Source organism: Pollicipes pollicipes, unplaced genomic scaffold, assembly GCF_011947565.3.
Source record: "Pollicipes pollicipes isolate AB1234 unplaced genomic scaffold, Ppol_2.1 Scaffold_6138;HRSCAF=7277_pilon_pilon_pilon, whole genome shotgun sequence".
NCBI lineage: Eukaryota > Metazoa > Arthropoda > Thecostraca > Pollicipedomorpha > Pollicipedidae > Pollicipes > Pollicipes pollicipes.
This window is the reverse complement of record NW_023596818.1, coordinates 18055948-18072071: the sequence shown is the minus strand read 5'-3', so window position 1 is coordinate 18072071 and position 16124 is coordinate 18055948. Positions and strand designations below refer to the sequence as shown.

Sequence of the window (16124 nt, the reverse complement as noted above, 5' to 3'; positions counted from 1 at the left end):
TATGCTCATTTCAACTTTTGGTGATGGCGACTGCAATAGACCTCGTCCATGGGCCTCTGAAGGGTCAGAGTAGGTCGCTGAGCCGAGATGACACCACGTAGCATAACCCTTAACGCACATTCAGCTTTAAAAAATCAAAAATATTTCGCATGTCTTTGGTCTCCATGCTCTTCCAAAGGTCGAACCAGGTCACTGAACTAAACTGAGCACCAGTGACCTTTTCCTTGGATCAACTATCCAGGCTCAAGACGGCTGCATTATGAAGTCTGGGGGTACTTTAAATACCAATCTTGTGCTGGGCTTTGTCACCAACAAAGAACAGCACCAAGCAATGGCGCGACAAGCTTCACACTCGGCGCGCGGTAAACAAGGCGCTGGGAAAATGTGGCAGCAACAATAAGTAGCCTAAGTAAGTACGGGCCTGTGTTCGCGGCGGCCGCGTGGCCTAATGGATAAGGCGCCTGACTTCGGATCAGGAGATTGCAGGTTCGAGTCCTGCCGTGGTCGATGTTGGGAGTCTTGACCTTTACCCAGCAGTTGTTCTGCTGATCTTTGCTGCACGAGTGGGTGTTGCAGGCCTCCCGCGTTTTGAAATCTTGTGCATGCTAGAGACAGGTACGGTTTACGCTTCAGGGGGTTTTACAGTTTGCGGGATCGAACAACTTAGACATTGTCATGAACGAGAATGTTAATGCAAGTAGACAATACAATATCACATATTATTATGCAAGTACACCCCAGGGAAGGATCAAAGTATGCGCACATTACGATACTTGGGTTCTGCCAACAACGCGCCGATAGGGTAACATCTCTCGAGAACTTTAATTGCTACAAGTGTGTCTGCCCGTCCGCTACCAAAGATATTCCACACAGCTAATTTGGCAGCCCCTCTGACGTCATTCAAATGTTCCATGATGTGATCAAGCCATGCGTATTGAGTAGCATAACCATTTGCTAGAGAAAATTGTGTTGCATGGAGACATGTTTTGCACTCTAAGAGTGTTCCACCTTTTGAATCACGTTTTGAGCTGGAATAGCCATCTTAAAAGTCATTTGGTGCAATTTACAGCCTAGTCCTTCTGAAGACCTCAACCACTCCAGTTTCTGAGCTACACGCCTGCGAAGATGTGCGGACTATTTCGTGGAGACTATCTCAAGCTCATGAGGCATTAATGACGCAATGATAACGTCATTCAATTCCCTCATGTTCTTGCCATTTTGCGAGCAAGGCTAGCATAAATATAAGAGTCGAGTCGTTTATAACTCGCGTTCGTGAGCAGTATTTCCAAAAAATGACGGCCTTCCATTGGGTCCCAATCAATGTTGTGCGAAGTACGATGACACAATCAAATAATGACGTATTGAGGAGAAAGTTATTTAATAGAGAAATTGTGTTCTCTACAGCAGTGTTAGAACTTCAGGGTAAACCAGTAGTTAAAAATGAACTTAGTTCATTATGTCTGATGCTTGCCTAACTATCTTCAAATGTGGAACATTCCGTTTTTAATGCATACCAATAGTTGCATGAGTTGTTATTTTATGATGTCTGATGTTTGCCTCCATACGTTTAGCTGTGAAACATGCCCTTAAATCAAGGCGGTGGGAAAATGTGACAGTAGTTGTAAGTCACCACAGGAGGCACGATTTCTTGCCAGCCTTTGACGCCGTTTGGCAAAACCTCAGAAGCGACCTTGATGTATCAAAGTTAGATCGCGAGCCTGAAATGAAGTCCAGAATGGGAGCCTCCTTTGCTGAAACAGCCTCTGTTATTTATATTTCTAGATTCCCGGATATGGCCCCTCTTTGGCGAAATCCTGGCAACAACACTCTTATTAGTCCAGAAAAGTTGTGATATGCGTGGTTACAAAGGCGGAAATGAAAGGCATGGACATGACAAATTTGGACGGTTTGCCATACCGTATCATTCTTTCCATAGCTGATGGTGATCGCTAATCAGTGTATGTCATTTTGCTTCATGATATAACACATGATATAACACTTTATAACACATATTTTTTTGTAACAGACCGATTCGTTTTGGGTGACATCAGCCGCGAAAGAAAAACATGAAACGCGCTTTCACTGTGCCGGACTCAGAGGCGCAGTCTTCAGGCATTCGCGAATTCAGGTTGCGAAGTCATCAGAATGCTCTGCAGCGTCCATCGCGGCGTTAAACGGCAGCCTAACGGTCAATTGTCTTTAGACGCTCCGGAATGTGGCGCGAGCACGCGCTGCGGTGGGCGCGACGGACAACGAAAGATGGGAGCAGACGTAGCGGCCAATGGCGGAGTGGACTTAGTATAGCGGTGAGCGATGGAAATTAATCAGGAGGAGACGGATTATGAAAGGATTGCACAGGTTTTTTTTCTGACGTGGAATGCAATTAAGACTTTTATTTCAGCTGTAAATATGTCACAGCACTGTTGGAAAGAGGAGTGGGTGGGCATGTACGTATATATATATATATATATATATATATATATTTATATTTATATTTATATACATATATATATATATATACATCAGTTTCTTGTACGCATTATTAAGCACATATTATGTGCTTAAAACATCTTAATCTTATGTTTCCATCAAGAACATTGGGTGGAAGATTCCACAATCACTTCCGTCACTAAAACTCCTCTTTCCACGCTGCATGACTGTGCCTATAGTTTTGGAGCCTTTTCAATAATTCAGGATATGAACACCCAATGCAAGTACCTATCAAATTTCGTTGAAGGGAATAACGCAGCGATGGCTTTATGCAAACATTTCCTGAAATTTAACGTCTTGCGCCCTGTAATATCTCTGTTAAAAACATTCCATTTTTAACTATTTAGCGCTTTCGTTACGTTATGCGGAATCGACGAGCGCTTTGCAGGAGAGAATAAGTCGAGTGAATATTGCGACTCCGTTATCAGTAACATCGTGTCACACGATCTCGCCCACGGAGTCGGGGGTCAACGGCAGACACCATAGAATACCCGCCCGGCCGGCGACAGTCAGCAGCATGCCCAATGGCCAGAGCTCAAAAGGCCCTTCACCTACCACTGTAGGACTCGAACCTGCAATATCCTGACCCGAAGTCAGGCGCCGTATCCATCAGGCCACGCGGCCAATACGAAACGGCCTCACGGTTTCTGAGGTGGCTTACTGCTGGGTCACAGTTTTCCGCCGTCTTTTTTATCGGACGCCTAAAGCTTATCATAAGATTATACGGCGATGTGTTCCCGTATTTTACACATATTCTCGCTTTGCCTGCTAACCTGCCAACCTGCTTTTGCCCAGCAATTATTCTCCTTTGCGCTCTGCCTGGATACGTCCATGTTTTTTGGTGTTCAAAACAGCTCTCAATATCAACAACACACGTGCAGCACCTATTGACTCACGTAACATACGTGAGGCAGCGTGACTGGTCAGAAATTACCCGGACTTTGGACGTTTACCTCTCGGTACCACTCTTTTTCGATCGAATTTCATATCTTTATCATTTTTCTTGCGTAAAGACTAATTCTAAGAATAAAATATACGTCGCCGTTATCCGGGAGCAAATTGGTCAGATAATTCTCACGAAATCTGGGGAAGGCAGCGTTTTCCCGCCTTCTTACACGTTAGCGAATCCCACTGCAACGCTTACGGAATAGTTTCAATCAGCGCGGGGGAGGAGGGGCTGTGATGCCCAGGCGTCCGGTGAAACTCAACAGCATGCCTTTTGGGTGAGGTCAAAACACCCACTTTCGTCCACGCCAGGACTCGAACCTGCAATCTCCTGATCCGTAGTCAGGCGCCTTGTCCATTATGCCACACGGCTTCCATCGAAGTCCCGTCGGTTTGCCGTCGTGCCTAGCTGCTGTCTTCACAGTTCCCTGCCGTCCCATTTACTACACACCTAACCTGAGGGCTGCCACAGTGCTTAGCAGAATGTTGGGGCGTCTCTCTATCGCCCAACGCTGTCGTGCCCATGACTGCCAACCACATGGATGATACCAGTGGTTCTTTAAACAGCCCAAGTGACTGATCTGGACTGAGAAGCAGTTTCAAGACATTGGACATCACAAGACCCTGGCGTTGAAGTGTAATATTGAACGCAGAGAGGTGAGAATGACTTGTGATGGATCACCATTGAGGAGGACCAAGTACTGATATGCTGGCTCCGCCAGATTCCGCCCGTCACCACTGAGACCCATCTGCAGCTGCTGCCAGAGCAGATATGGCCAATAACCAAGATAAGAGCTACGACTCGAAAATGCTGGTGTCAGCAAAATGCAGGTCCATGGGGAATGGGGGGTGGCTATAATGCACACGCTTCCGGGAAATCTCAACAGCATGTCCTTTGGGCATGGTCAAAACGCCCGGCTTCAGCCACCAGGCTCAACAGCCACCAGGCTCAACAGCCACCCTTTTGGGCGAGGTTAGAGCATCCGCTTTCGACCACGGCAGGACTCGAACCTGCAATCTCCTGATCCGAAGTCAGGCGCCTTATCCATTAGGCCACGCGGCCACATTTCAGCTCCCTCGCGCTTCCTAAGCCGACTCATTACTATTGTACCGTTTTCCCGCCGTCCTGTTGATCACACGCATAGCCTGAGGTTGTCACAGCGCTGAATGATGCTAGTGGTTCTTTTGAACATCCCGAGGGACTGATGCGGACGGATGAAAAGGTTTAAACCATTGCTCACCGCATAGACCCGACGTTGAAGTGGAATGGCGAACGCAGTGTGGCAAGAAAGTCGGGTGATGAATGCCGCCACTGTGGAGGACCAGGTGCTGATATTCTGGCTCAGCCAAAATCCATCCGTCACCAGCGAGACCGATCCGCAGCTGCTGTTAGAGCAGCTATGGCCAAAGCCAGACAATAGTTTCAGCTTGAAGATGATGTTGTCAGCAAGATTAAGTAACTCTGCACACGACCTTCGCTACCCGCTCCTGGCTGAGCAACCAGTTCAAAACCGCGTGATTACGTGGCTGATGAGCCAACTTTGGCCAGCTCACAGTCCAGACCTGAGGCTGCCAGACTTCGGTTTTGGTCTGTGGCCCAGGCAGACGTCCGCCGAGCTAACCGAATATGGTGAACCAGGTGCTACTGTGGACAAGTAAGCCAACAGCGAATGGCCGCAGCGGCAGCACAGAACACAGTCGGTTGTGACTGCTCAGTATTTCCCGCATCGTCTAAAAGGATTAGACTCAGAGTGATGGGAATCGGTACGGAGTAACAGGATTTGTAAGGCGTAAGGCAGAAAAGGGCAGAGCATGATAGGACAGAGTACAGCATCGTTTGCGTCTTTGAAAAGACGCATGGTTCTTGAGAAGATGTATTTTAATTGTATCAAGATGACCTGAGATGGCGAGGGCTATGCACACCTTGCATTCCCTCCATGGCCTGGTTTGACGTGTCTCAAATAAGAGTCACTGATGAGTTACCATCGGAATGTGGTGCAGTGCGATATAACACTCCTGCTGCCATAACGGACAGCTTCAAGTTAAAGGACTTGAGTTAAAAAGGTCGCCCAAATTTGCTCGTTTACCGCCTTATCATGGTTACAGTCACCAAAATTCAAATACACTGGCATTAAGTACACCAATCAGGTAAAGCCTTACGCGACCTTCAAAACCACTTTCTCCCTGTCTTTTTTTTATAAAAAGAGCATTGTCATGTATGTGCTACGCTTGGCACTTCATTACCGAGTGTCAGCGTCTGCAGTTCAATTCTGGAGGTTGGTGGCACTGACATGACCGAAATTTTAAACCTCTGTTTGTCTTCCCCCGCGTTTGAGCCATGAACCGGATCATACTCTAGCATGTTTGAAAAGATCTCCCATAGATCTGTGTAGGTATGCACTGAAAGAGCTACCTTGAAGATTATTCAGTGCGGTTCACAGCCCTGCCCTTCTTAAAGCCAAGTCTTCTGGTTTCTGAGTTGCACGCATGCGAAGATGTGCAAAAAATGTCGAGGTTGGCCAGATATCTATGGCATCATAAGGCCGTTATTCATATCCTGCCATTCCACTGCGCGTTTAAGGTCAAGACATGCGTTGGTGTTCGTGAGCATGATTTTCGTATACAACAACTGTTAGTTGGCTGTAAGCCAATGTTGTGCAAGCTTTGTAAGAATCTAACACGAACTGCGTTTTCTGCGTTCCCATTGCGTTCCAACAACGAATTGCGTTCCCATCATACAAGAAGTTATGCAATCATTCCGGTTGGTATGGAAATAAAGCTTGTACTCGAATAACTTAAGAAAAGCGCCACCCGAGCATGTTAATGCAAGTAAACACCTTAAACTCCAAGATAGTATGCAAGAGCACCACGATAAAGGGTCAACACACGAACACCTATCCATGTTTGGTCCAGAACATATCCAGCACAATCGCGGGCCACCTCTCGGGAGATTGAAGACTTAGAGATGAGTGCTTGCACACAGATGTTCCATGATGCAATCAAGCAATGACGTATTGAGGGCTACATATACTAAATAGAGGAATTTTGTTGTTCAGGGCAGTCTTTTTTTACATCTCTAGCTCTAAGCGAGATTATTTCACCATACCTGATGCTTGCTTTGATATCTTTACAAGTGACATCTATTAATTGTCATTTACATTACATTACATTACATTAGATTTCGAGTAGCGGATGCCTGCAAAGGTTAGCGGATGGTCTGCTGGGCAGAAGTCAAAACACCCACTTTCGACCACGGCAGGACTCGAACCTGCAATCTCCTGATCCGAAGTCAGGCGCCTTATCCATTAGGCCACGCGGCCTCCGCACAGCTCCTGTCGGTTTACCGTCGTGCCTTACTGCTGCCGTCACAGTTTCCCGCCGTACTATTTACTGCACACCTAACCTGAGGGTGGCCACAGTGCTTAGCAGAAAGCTGAGACGTCTATCGCCCAACGCTGTCGTGCCCATGACTGCCAACCGCATGGATGACACCAGTGGTTCATTGAACATTCCGAGTGACTGATTTGAACTGATAGTCAGTTTCAAGACATTGAACATCACAAAACCCTGGCGTTGAGGCGTAACACTGAACGCAGAGGTGAGAAAGTCCGCCCGTCACCGGCGAGACCCATCTGCAGCTGCTGCCTGAGCAGCGGCGACTGAGAGCCAAGGTACGAGCTACAGCTCGAAACTCCTGGTGTCAGCAATATGGAGAAACTGGGCGGACGAAATTTGCTCCGGTCTTGCTGAACAGCGAGTTCAAAGACCGCGTCATTAGTCGGCTTATGAGCCAGCTTTGGCCAGTTCACAGTCCAGATCTGAGGCTGCCCGACTTCAGGTGTAAGTCTGTGGCCCTCGCAGACGTACGGGCGGGCTATCCGAATGTAATGGAGCAGCTGCTACTGTGGACGAGAAAGTGAACAGCAAAGGACCGCGGCGGCAGGACAGAAGGCGGCCTGTCCTGACTGCTCACTATATCCCGTATCTTCTGAGCCGGAATGGGCTCAGAACGATGGGAATCATCGAGCACCACCAGGACATGGCAGGGCGAATGGCCGAGAATGGCAGCGCATGACAGGATAGAGCACGTCATCGTGTGCAGCGTCGTTTGCGTCGTTGTCGCGTAACGCATGACGCACGAGAAGGCGCAACTCGAATCTATTGAGACGATCTGAGATGACGACCCCAAAATGAATCAGCAAAATGTACGCTGGGCAGAGGCCAAAACTCCCGCTATCGACCACGGCAGGACTCGAACCTGCAATCTCCTGATCCGAAGTCAGGCGCCTTATCCATTAGGCCACGCGGCCACAGTGGCGTTACTCTCACACAGATGAGTTCCACCTGCTGCTGTGACAATTTCCCGCCGTCTCTTTTCCCACGCGCCTTAAACTAGTCATGCCATCGTTCGACTGTGTGTTTGCATGCTCTCTATGCCTCCTTTGCCTGCCTGCCTGCTAGGCGATTTTTGAGTGTTCAAAATAGCTCCCAATATCAACAGCAGGCGCGCAACGCTTATTGACTCACGTTGTATACGTGAGGCAGGATGACTGGTCGCAAATCCTGCCGGACTTTGGACGCGGAGCCCTCGGTAACATACCTTTTCAATCGAATTAATATGTTTAGAACTTGGCTTGCATGAAGACGAGTAGGTCGACGTTCTCCGGGAGAAAATTGGTAGGATGCGTCTTCAAAATCTGGGAGAGGCAGAGTTTATTAGAGGCAGAGCAAACCAATCATCGAGGTGACTGGAATCCTCTTTTCCCACATCCCCATCATGTGCACTCAACTGCTGTTGCATATCCTTCAACTCAGCCTCATGTTGCTCTGCCTGGGCTACTGCTAGAGCAAAATCATCAGCATCACAATCATCTTCCAGGTGGATGAACTCTTTCAGCTTATTGATGAGCTTCGTAGCCTTACCTCTGGCTGAAGTTCTCAGTTTCTTCAAAGCTTCGATGTGTTTTGTATCCTCTTCATGCATCTTCAGTCTTGAATTGTTAGGAAATCCACAACAAAGCGCCAAAACTTATCGTTAGGTTCGACTTCATCGACAGCAATGAGAGCAATGATGGGCAGCTCTCAAATCCGGCCCGGAGGACCATGTTACTTCAATTAACCCAATCGCAATTTCAATTGCCTCAGTTCCGAGCACCGAACCACAGCCGTCCCGCACTCACACGCGACCCGGTCCACATCCCGACAGGTAATGTATTTTCAAACCTTGCGCGCATCCAACGCTGCCTCGGGCGTCAGTGCTACCAAAGAAAGTGGCAGCATTCACCACGGAGACTACCAAAATCCCTTGCGCGGTGAACAACTGCTCAAAACAGCGCAGCTTTTACAACAATGATGTCCAATGTCTTGAAACTGCTCATCAGTCCAAATTATGAGCCACTGGCATCATCCACGTGACTGACAGCCATGGGCACGACAGCGTGGTGCGATAGAGACACGCCTCACCTTTCTGCGGAGCCCAGTGGCAAACCTCAGGTTAGGTGTGCAGTAAATGAGACGCCGGGAAACTGTGACGGCAGCAGTTAGGCACGACAGTAAACCGACGGGAATTGGGTGGATGCCGCGTGGCCTGATAAATAAAGCGCCTGACTTCGGATCAGGAGATTGCAGATTCCAGTCCTGCCGTGGTCGAAAGTGGGTGTTTTAACCTTACCCAAAACGTATTATTTTGGTTCTCCCCAGCCGCCTGTGCATCACGCCATGAATACGTTCGTCACGTGGATACGTCATGGATGCGTCACGCCCTCACGCACCCCGCCCCCCCCCCCAACCAATTGACTGGGCATTTTCCGTTGGCATTGCGGTGTGATTCAGCAACATGTAAGAGGGCAGACAAATTCTGCCTTTCCCAGATTTCGCAAGAATCATCCAACCAATTTTACCCCGGAAAACGGCGACGTGTTCTTTATTCTTAGAATGAGTGATCATGCAAGACGAATTCAAAAGACATCAAATTCGATTACAAAGTATTGTTACCGAGGGTGAGGAAGAAAGCAAGCATGGGTAGAAAGCATGCAAATAGACCACCCAATAATGACATGATAAGCCTTAGGCGCGTGGTAAACAAGACGGCGGGAAATGTGACAGCAGTAGTTAGTTAACACACATGTGTGTGGAAATCGCCACGGCGGCCGCGTGGCCTAATGGATAAGGCGCCTGACTTCGGATCAGGAGATTGCAGGTTCGAGTCCTGCCGTGGTCGAAAGCGGGTGTTTATTCCTCCTTCGTCGCCTAAAAGTTATGCTGTTGCGGCTCGCCGGACGCCTGTACATCACAGCCCCCCCCCCCCCCCCCACCTCCATTGACATGTGAGAGGGCAGACAAATACTGCCTTTCCCAGATTTCGCAAGAATCATCCGACCAATTTTGCCCCCTGAAAACGGCGTCGGCGACGTGTTCTTTATTCTTAGAATAAATATTTATTCAGGACGAATTATAAATACATTGAATCCGATTAAAATGAGTGTTATCGAGGGTTAGGTAGAAAGCGAGCATGGGTAGAAAGCATCCAAACACACCACAGAATAATGACATGACAAGCCTTATGCGCGTGGTAAACAAGACGGCGGGAAAATGTAACAACAGTCAGCTCAGTAAATGCTGGGTCAGTGCCCTCTCAATAAATACGAAGTTAGTCCCAACTTAGTATATACGAGGGCAGTTCGACGGTGGCCGCATGGTCTAACGGATAAGGCATTCGCTTCGGATCAGGCGATTGCAGGTTTGAGTCCTGCTGGCATGCTGCTCGGCTTCCTTGGGCGTCGCCGTATGGCAGTCCCCTCCCCCCTACCCCATCCACTTAAGAGAATGCTCCTTTTTCATGGGATATTGAACTGAGATAACCATATTGAAGACCCTTTGATGCAGTGCACGGCCATTCACTTTTTTTTTAGAGCCAAAGCCCTCTGATTCCTGAGCTATCTGATTCCTGAGCTACATAGCCATAGGTCAATGTTACAAAAAGACAACACCACTGTCTGCAAAAAATACAGCACCGAAAAAATAACGACACTCTCCTAAATGTAAAAAATCTACTTCTGCTGGCGTATTTCTTACAGACAGCTCAGTTGGCGCCCCGTGTACCGGAGCAAAGAAACCTGCACGGTTTATGGATGAGCAAGGCATTATAAAATTCGAGGAAATGTTACAGTAATTTTAGATACATATTTTACCAGATATCTAACACATATTGAGGGACAAGTTGAAATCTTGGACAAAAATTGTGTAACACAAGTACAACGTCTTGATTTGTATCAGCTTGAACCCCTGTTCGGACTTGGTTTTGAAGGGAGCTCACGGTGAAATGCAGTGTTATAACCGAAAACTGGTGCGGACATCGCGAGAAAACCTGCGATTTAATAGTCCCGCGGGTTGAGCAGGTGTGGGATCACACTCATTTGACATAAGGGTGTGAATCAGGCGTTTGAAATGGGTGTGATCACTTCTAGTGCGTGCCAGTGGCTTGTATTGGTCTTGATGTGATGGGGCGTGTGCGTGCGAGGTTTGTAATTCTGAAAGAGAACATTGGTTTGGTATTCTTTGAATCTAATGACTTCCAACAAACTGTGAAATATTGATACCTGCCTCTATCTTGAAGTTTCCATTTGAACATAACAAGGTAGTGATGTCGGCAAACTGAAAGAAACACTAGACCTATGCTGCAGGGGTGTTCAGGGCTAATTTGCTCCTTCATTATGATCATGCCGACAGTTTGAACTCATTTAGGTATTACAGCATGTAATTAATCCATTGCATGCCATTACATTAGCAATTCAATTAGGCAGTAGGGACAGGCCAGCAGATCCCATTAATGCACTTGTTTGGTTTAAGGTAGCATGATACAGCTTTGCAAAATTCTCTTTCACTTAATAATTCTTAAAGCATAGAGGTGTAATATTATAGGTGCACGTACCACTGTCTTGACAAATTTTGTATGCGTGCTTGTGAGTCATCATTGTCATGGTTCTGCAACTTGTGTAAGATGCTGGGTGCTGAGGAAGGTGGAGAAGTATCGCTGTTGATTTCTTGGATAACGCTTGATAGTATTTTAGCATGAGCCTTTTGTGCACCGGCAGCTTCAGCACTTCCTTGCATTTCGCCCATCTAGCAATAATTACATGCACTTGTCATGTCTCCAGCGTTGTGCAAGGTCAGCATGCTTGCAAGTCCATTTCACAACATGCGATATTTTCTCGTCATTCGTGTGCTATTACTTGTGTGAACAAAATTTTTGAGTGAAGCAACCTGATGGCTGCAGCATGCTGCATGACTGTGGAAGCAGAAGACGTGTTTACATCTTTGTCACCCACGTTTTGTGGATTCCCAAAACAGGCTGAGCAAGTATGTTACTTATTGGCTGTGTGCTTGGCTGAAAGTGTTTGTATATTGCATCATGTGTTTTTGGTCAGTCATACGTCAGATGCGGATTTCATACAGAAATGCATGCTTAACCCATCTTTTCATGATTGACTTTATTAAGAAAGCAGCAGGAATTGTGGTACAAAACTGCATCATTGTTCATTATGCCATGCAGCAGCACAGCACTGAGGTAGCACCACGATGACACTGTTGACCCGTGCCATCACATAATGTACCTCATTGGTTGACTACTCTGTGTCAAGGTTATGAGATGCCAGCTGATAAGTTATGAATGACTGGTAACAACTGATTTAACATCGCCAAAAGGCTATCACCATCGAGAATGATGTTGCACCACAATGGTTGTGTAATGGTTAGCTAGCAGCTGCATAAATAATCCTAAGCAAGAAAAACACTTGGTACACTTGGTATAAAACACCCCATCATCTTCACCATAGAAAGAACAATGCTTTGGCAATTAATTCATAGCAATGCTACATATTTATTTCTTGTTGCATGCAACTGCATTTCCAGCTACAAATAATGAGAAAGTAACTACTGTGCACATCACATAATGTCAATGTCAGGACTACAGCACTGCAGGCGAGGGTAAGTCGATAATACGACATTGACATCCTCAACAGTCCCTGGCAGGTTTCGGTAAGAAATTCATGACGCTACATAATTGTCTTCACAGCATATCGTGCTTTAATATTGCCAATCTGCCCCAAAAGCTGACGGTCGCTACGTTGCGTATGTCAAACAGTCCACCAAAGCTTCTCTTACGATCAGTACCAAGACAAAACATCTACAAACAAGTCATTCACTAATCCGCCGCCCAACACAGCGCCCGCGACGAGAATGGCCAGATGGCGTCAGCTATCGTGCGTTTCGAGGTATTCTTTACTCCTTATGTCTGGATATCAGATGCTGCCGGGTACTGCTGTCGTCACAAAACGATTTCATGACGCCATCAAGCAATGATGCAATGGGGTGCATTTTTATACAATTTAAAATGTTGTTACTCAGGGTCATTTTTGAACCTACCTTAGGTATTGGTAGGCTCTTAGCCTACCAATAATTACAAGTAAGCTTTTCCCATCATATCTGATGATCATCTCAATATCTTCAAGTGTAGAACATTCGCTTTAACTGAGCCTATTCCGTGAGCGTTACAGTGTGAGTCGGTGACATGTCAGAAGGCAGGCAAACTCTGCCCTCCCGAATTTTTAAAGAAGCATCCTACCAACTTTCTCCCGGAAAACGTCGACCAATTCGTCTTTATGCAAGCCAAATTCCAAAAATATTAATTCGATTGAAAGGTATGTTACCGGGGGTTCAACGTCCAAAGTCCGGCAAGATTTATGACAAGTCACCCTGCCTCATGTATGCAACGTGAGTCAATAGACGTTGCACCCTTGATGTTGATATTGAGAGCTATTTTGAACATTCAAAAATCGGTTAGCAGGTAGGCAGGCAAAGCGAGCATATTGACCTGATCCATCGGTAGAAAGCGTACAAACACAGCGCCGAACAATGGCATGACGATTTTTAGGCGCATGGCAAGGAAGACGGCAGGGAAAATGTGACAGCAGCAGTTAGTTAACTCATATGTGTGAGAAGTGTACCACGGTGGCCGCGTGGCCTAATGGATAAGGCGCCTGACTTCGGATCAGGAGATTGCAGGTTCGAGTCCTGCCGTGGTCGATGGCGGGCATTTTGGCCTCTGCCCAGCGTACATTTTGCTGGGTCATCTTGCGGTCGCCATCTCAGATCATCTCAACAGATGCGAATTGCGCCTTCTCGTGTGTCATGGGTTATGCCACGACGCAAACGATGCTGTACACGATGCTGTACTCTGTCCTGTCATGCGCTACCATTCTCGGCCACACGCCCTGCCATGTTCTGGTGGTGCGGGCTGGTTCCCTTCCTTCTGAATCCATTCCGGTTCTGAATATGCGGGAAATACTAAGCAGTCAGAACAAGCTGTCTTCTGTCCTACTGGTGCGGTTCTTCGCTTTTGGCTTACTTGTCTATAGTAGCAGCTGTTCCAACATATTCGAATAGCTCACCGGACGTTTGCCTGGGTCACAAATATAAAAACAAACCAAAGAAGGAGAAAAAAGACCAGAAATCTTGCAGCCCCAGCTCTGAACTGCGTACTGCCAAAAGATGCCTCATAAGCCGACTAATGACGCGGTCTTTGAACTTGCTGCTCAGCGAGGAACGGGGCGAATTTCATCTGTCCAGCTGCTCTAAGTTGCTAACGCCAGGAACTTCGAGCTATAGCTCCTACCTTGGCTTTTAAATGAGACCCATCTGCAGCTGCTCTGGCAGCAGCTGCAGATGGGTCTCACCGATGAATTTGCCTGCCCGCTTATATGTTACTGAATCACACCGCAACGCCAACGCGGTCAGTGGGGGGGGGGGGGGGGGCGGCGACTGTGATCCACAGGCGTTCAGCAAGGATCAACATCACCCCTCGTGGGCGAGGTTAAAACGTCCCCCTTCGACCACGGCAGGACTCGAACCTGCAATCTCCTGATCCGAAGTCAGGCGCCTTATCCATTAGGCCACGCGGCCTCCACCCACTGCTCGTCGGTTTACTGTCGTGTCTGATTGCTGCCGCCGCAGTTTCCCGACGTCTCATTTGCTGCACACCTAACCTGAAAATCATCCGATCAATTTTGCCCGGAGAACGGCGACGTGTTCTTTGTTCTTAGAATAAGTCTTTATGCAATACAAATTCTAAATACATGAAATTCGATTGAAAAAGAGTGTTACTAAGGGTTAGGTAGAAAGCGGGCATGGGTAGAAAGCACGCAAACAGACCACCCAGTAATAGCATGATAAGCTTTAAGTGCGTGGTGATCAAGACAGCGGGAACACGTGACAGCAGCAGTTAACTCAGCAAATACTGGGCCTGTGCCCTCTCAGTAAATACAAGTCCCAACTTAGTAAATACGAGGGCGGTTCCACGGAGGCAACGTGGCTTAAGGAATATGGCGTGCGCTTCGGATCCGGAGATTGCAGGCTCAAGTCCTGCCGTGGTCGAGAACTGGTGTTTTGACCTCATCCAAAGGGCATGCTGTTCAGCCTCCTCGAGCGTCAGCGGGTGACAGTCCCCTCCCCCTGCACCACCCATTAACTGAATCTACTCCGTGACCGTTGCAGTGGGAGTCGGTAACGTGTTAGAAGGCTGGCAAACTCTGCCTCTCCCAGATTTTGAAAGACGCATCCTACCAATTTTCTCCCGGAAAACGTCGACCTACTCGTCTTCATGCAAGCCAAGTTCTATACATATTAAATCGATTGAAAAGGCATGTTACCGAGGGTTCCACGTCCAAAGTCCGGCAGGATTTGTGACCAGTCATCCTGCCTCATGCATGCAACGTGAGTCAATAGGAGTTGCACCCTTGATGTTGATATTAAGAGCTATTTTGAACATTCAAAAATCGGTTAACAGGTAAGCAGGCAAAGCGAGCATATCTACCTGATCCACCGGTAGAAAGCGTACAAACACAGCACCGAACAATGGCATGATGAGTTTTAGGCGCATGGCAAGGAAGACGGCGCGAAAATGTGACAGCAGCAGTTAGTTAACTCATATGTGTGAGATATATACCATGGTGGCCGCGTGGCCTAATGGATAAGGCGCCTGACTTCGGATCAGGAGATTGCAGGTTCGAGTCCTGCCGTGGTCGATGTCGGGCATTTTGGCCTCTGCCCATCGTACATTTTGCTGGGTCATCTTGCGGTCGCCATCTCAGATCATCTCAACAGATTCGAGTTGCGCCTTCTCGTGCGTCAGGCGTTATGCGACAACGACGGAAACGACGCTGTACACGACGACGTGCTCTGTCCTGTCATGCCTTGCCAATCGCGGTCATACGCCCTGCCACGTTCTGGTGGTGCCGGCTGGTTCCCATCGTTTGAGCCCATTCTGGTTCAGAAGATTCGGGAAATACTGAGCGGTCAGAACAGGCTGTCGTCTGTCCTGCCGATGCGGTGCTTTGCTGTTGGCTGACTCGTCCACAGTAGTTGCTGCTCCATCCTATTCGGATAGCCCGCCGGACGTCTGCGAGGGCCCCAGACATAAACCAGAGGTCTGGCAGCCTCAGGTCTGGTATGTGAACTAGCCAAAGATGGCTTATAAGCCGACTAATAACGCGGTCTTTGAACTGGCAGCTCAGCAAGAAACGGGGCGAATTTCGTGTGCCCAGCTGCTCTATCTTGCTGAAGCCAGAGGTTTCGAGCTGTAGCTCTTACCTTGGCTCTTTGTCACCGCTGCTCTGGCAGCAGCTGCAGATGGG

The 16124-nt window shown here is 47.8% G+C and overlaps 8 non-coding genes across 8 annotated transcripts; 4 read left to right on the top strand and 4 right to left on the bottom strand.

The window, feature by feature from the left end:
* The first annotated feature begins 434 nt into the window (after positions 1–434).
* TRNAR-UCG (transfer RNA arginine (anticodon UCG)) lies at positions 435–507 on the top strand. Its single transcript has one exon. It is a non-coding gene; the product is annotated as a tRNA-Arg (tRNA).
* Positions 508–4425: 3918 nt separating this feature from the next.
* TRNAR-UCG (transfer RNA arginine (anticodon UCG)) lies at positions 4426–4498 on the bottom strand. Its single transcript has one exon. It is a non-coding gene; the product is annotated as a tRNA-Arg (tRNA).
* A 2184-nt stretch (positions 4499–6682) lies between these two features.
* On the bottom strand, positions 6683–6755 carry TRNAR-UCG (transfer RNA arginine (anticodon UCG)). Its single transcript has one exon. It is a non-coding gene; the product is annotated as a tRNA-Arg (tRNA).
* Positions 6756–7672: 917 nt separating this feature from the next.
* On the bottom strand, positions 7673–7745 carry TRNAR-UCG (transfer RNA arginine (anticodon UCG)). The gene has a single exon. It is a non-coding gene; the product is annotated as a tRNA-Arg (tRNA).
* Positions 7746–9582: 1837 nt separating this feature from the next.
* TRNAR-UCG (transfer RNA arginine (anticodon UCG)) lies at positions 9583–9655 on the top strand. Its single transcript has one exon. It is a non-coding gene; the product is annotated as a tRNA-Arg (tRNA).
* A 3790-nt stretch (positions 9656–13445) lies between these two features.
* TRNAR-UCG (transfer RNA arginine (anticodon UCG)) lies at positions 13446–13518 on the top strand. The gene has a single exon. It is a non-coding gene; the product is annotated as a tRNA-Arg (tRNA).
* Positions 13519–14321: 803 nt separating this feature from the next.
* TRNAR-UCG (transfer RNA arginine (anticodon UCG)) lies at positions 14322–14394 on the bottom strand. Its single transcript has one exon. It is a non-coding gene; the product is annotated as a tRNA-Arg (tRNA).
* A 1048-nt stretch (positions 14395–15442) lies between these two features.
* Positions 15443–15515, top strand: TRNAR-UCG (transfer RNA arginine (anticodon UCG)). Its single transcript has one exon. It is a non-coding gene; the product is annotated as a tRNA-Arg (tRNA).
* Positions 15516–16124: the final 609 nt, after the last annotated feature.